Source organism: Mya arenaria, chromosome 7 (genome assembly GCF_026914265.1).
Source record: "Mya arenaria isolate MELC-2E11 chromosome 7, ASM2691426v1".
Lineage (NCBI taxonomy): Eukaryota > Metazoa > Mollusca > Bivalvia > Myida > Myidae > Mya > Mya arenaria.
This window is the reverse complement of record NC_069128.1, coordinates 26180028-26183319: the sequence shown is the minus strand read 5'-3', so window position 1 is coordinate 26183319 and position 3292 is coordinate 26180028.

The following is a 3292-nucleotide window of genomic DNA, read 5'->3' as shown; positions in this document are numbered from 1 at the left end:
TTCAATTCCTATTTCATCCGATATAACTATGCATCTGTTACCCGCAGGCCGAGGTAGGCCGTTTTCTGTAAATTGTCAAAATTGGACTCTGAACCTATTTGGAATTTTGTAGAACGATGCAACGCTGAAATTGTGGCCAAGGATTGCATCATTAATATACAAGCAAATATAGTTCACACGTGTAGAAGCAAAAATAGCATTTTATTTTATATGATAAGAAGTATTTCCATATCGTTTCTGTCAAAACAGTTAATAAGAAATTAACGTAACTTACTTGCCTGTTTACATCGACTGTGACCCTTGTCGAACCATGTAAGAACCCCTTTGAAGTCTCGTGACTCCTCACCCTGTATATGCCACCTTTTAGTACAAAATGTTTAAAAAGGAAGCCTTGGAGGAAAAAGGACTGACTATACTCCATGAAACTATTTTTGGTGCACCTACATAAAACTTATGAACAGAACATTTGAGAAATCCGCGATTGGCCCACACAAAAATGCAAACGCCAAGTACAAAATGTTGCGTAATCTGAGTTCGATTAAGTATTCCATTGTCAATTCATTACCCCGTCTAAAGGTTGAATAACTTAAATTGATTCTATTGAAACATTTCATGAATGTTAAACGTAAAAAAATAATGTATTTGCCTCTCAATATGAATATATCTATATCTATGCCAATAATGTTATGAACCACGTATCTTTTAACGTTTAATTAAGTGTATTTGAACGTTTAAAATATCTTTCCCATTAAGACTGTAACAAAAGTAATTAATTAATAAAAAATACATTTAATTACACTTATAATCATAATAGTATAATTAATAGTTTTTTTTCATAAATTTCGAAAGATCGCGAAAAAAGAACAATTTGCTTAATAAATTTATTTTACAAGATAATCTGACATACTTACCCTATTTATTTTAGACATGAAACATGAAACAATTATATTATTGTTCACGCCTAAGTTAATATGAGGTATTAACCAACGCAGAAACATCGATATTTCACTTCAAGATTAAAACAAGGTGTTTCGCTGCGTTTATATGCCGAAAATTTCTAAATGGGGTTAATTTGCACCCTAAGGTATTTTTTGCAAGTCTATATGGCATTGAAAAATGAATAACCTAAACAAATGCAAATTGTTTGTGAAAGACATAAAGATGAAGCTTATGTATAATATAAGTATCTGTATTTAATTCTACTTTTGTTCACTGCGCAATTTTGTGTGGCAGGGAAAAATTAAAGAAATATGTATCTTTTAAAAAATCACCGTCATTCTGTCAGAAAAACATTTAAATTGCATGTGTTCAAGTCTGTTTCATTCTTAAAAAAAACTTAGAATTAAGAATGTGTTTAATGTTGATGAATTCCAAGGTACCAGGTGAAATAGGAGTGCGATAACGATTAATTAAGTGTATTAAAAACAATTGCACTCTATTTTGATAGTATATGCGTCTTGAAGTAAGACCAAATAGCAAAATATTTCATTCAAACATAAAAATGGTAATTCATCTCTCTATAAAAGCAGTCTGCCGAGAAATTTAAAAAGAAATTGACTGTTTTTATTAAATAAATTATGATCGAATTGACAAAAAGCATGGTTCTAATGTTTTGATACTACTGCGCTTAAGAAACGTAACGCATGAATCAATATTGAGTGTTTAGAAATTCATGTTCTTTAGCCCTTATCAATAAAAGAAAGTTGCATATCTCAAGGTGGGTCAAATGTGGTTACAAACAGTGGGTGGTGTAAGTCGTTCACATTCTTGAAATTGAACTGATAGCATTGTAAATATATTGCAAAGACAAAAACTCAATTTGATAATATTTAGAAACTATATCTACTATACAAATTTCATTGAAAACACTTGTAGTTTATTCGTACCATTCATTGGGGAAGATATCGTTTTCGGGTGACAAAACCTACAATAAGGTGTTATTGAATAGTTGTAAATAAACTTTCTTCCGTAACCATGCCTTCATTGATCTAAAACGATAACAAACGTAACTTTAACATAGCAATGCGTAAGTAAAATCATTTTCACATACGTTTATAGTATAAACTCCCTTCTTCAACTTCCTTATTTAAATGTCACAGCCCAGCCAGTAACTTCCTACTCTGACCAAATTAAGTATTAACTCAAGCACAAACTATTGAGGTAATATCATTATTCGGCTTAAGAAACATCATTTATCAACTTATAAATGTGTGATGTTCTGTTAAAGAAATGTAGGACACCGGTTGACATATTGAACAGAACAGAACAGGCGTTTAGTTAGATTTACACATATTAAGTTCATTATCTAAGCGCTTAAAATAATAAAAGTGGGAATTGAGCGTACTAACGTATATTACAAATCAAAGTTTAAAATGATTGCCAGTGAAGTGTATTATTGCATAAATAATTAAGTTTCCCACGAGTAAATACATTAAGTTTAACTGCTAAATTGTATTCACTACGCGGTCTACTTGCGAGGTAGTTATATGCAAAAATTTCTGTCAATGTAAAACGTCTATATACATCCGAGGTTGTTTTGGAGGAAAAAAATGGTAGAAGGGTTCCGAATAAAAATGGTCTATATTCCAAGCCTTTTTCCCTGCGTACTGATTCCAATAGTCTGTTTTTCCTGCGTACTTACTCCAATCGTGCCATAACATAGTGATAGGGGAAATAGTCCAGACTACCATATTCCATGCAAGTAATCAGTACACGAACTGACAAAAATAAAAATAGGGTCATCTAATGGTCAGGCTAAACATCCAAGTCAAGTTTGAGGGTGATGGGTGCAGGCATTGTCGAGTTCTCTCTCGGACAATCTTTTCGAATTCAAGGTCACTATTAAAACGACCTTTGACCTGATGACCCCTAAAATCAACGGCGGTCATTTATTGGTCAGGCCCAGCCTCCATGTCAGGTATGATGACCACAGAAGTAGGAATTGTTGAGTTATCACTCGGACAAGCTTTGAAAACCTTTTCTCGTTAAAGGTCACGGTGATATAAACCTTTGACCCGATGATCCCTACAATAAATAGGTGTCATCTATTACCATAGGTTCAAGAATTGTCGAGTTATTACTCGGAAAAGCCTTGGTCTATCGACGGACGAACCGACCGAACGAACGACCGACTGACCTTCCGACCGATATGTGCAAAGCAATAATCCTCTTCTCCTGCGAAGGGGTCAAATAAACTTAAGTATTGATTGAAATATATAACCATGCGGTAATCAGTTAGACAGAGTCCAGACTTTTTATTGTTCTTGAAATAAAATGAACTTATCAGTGAATA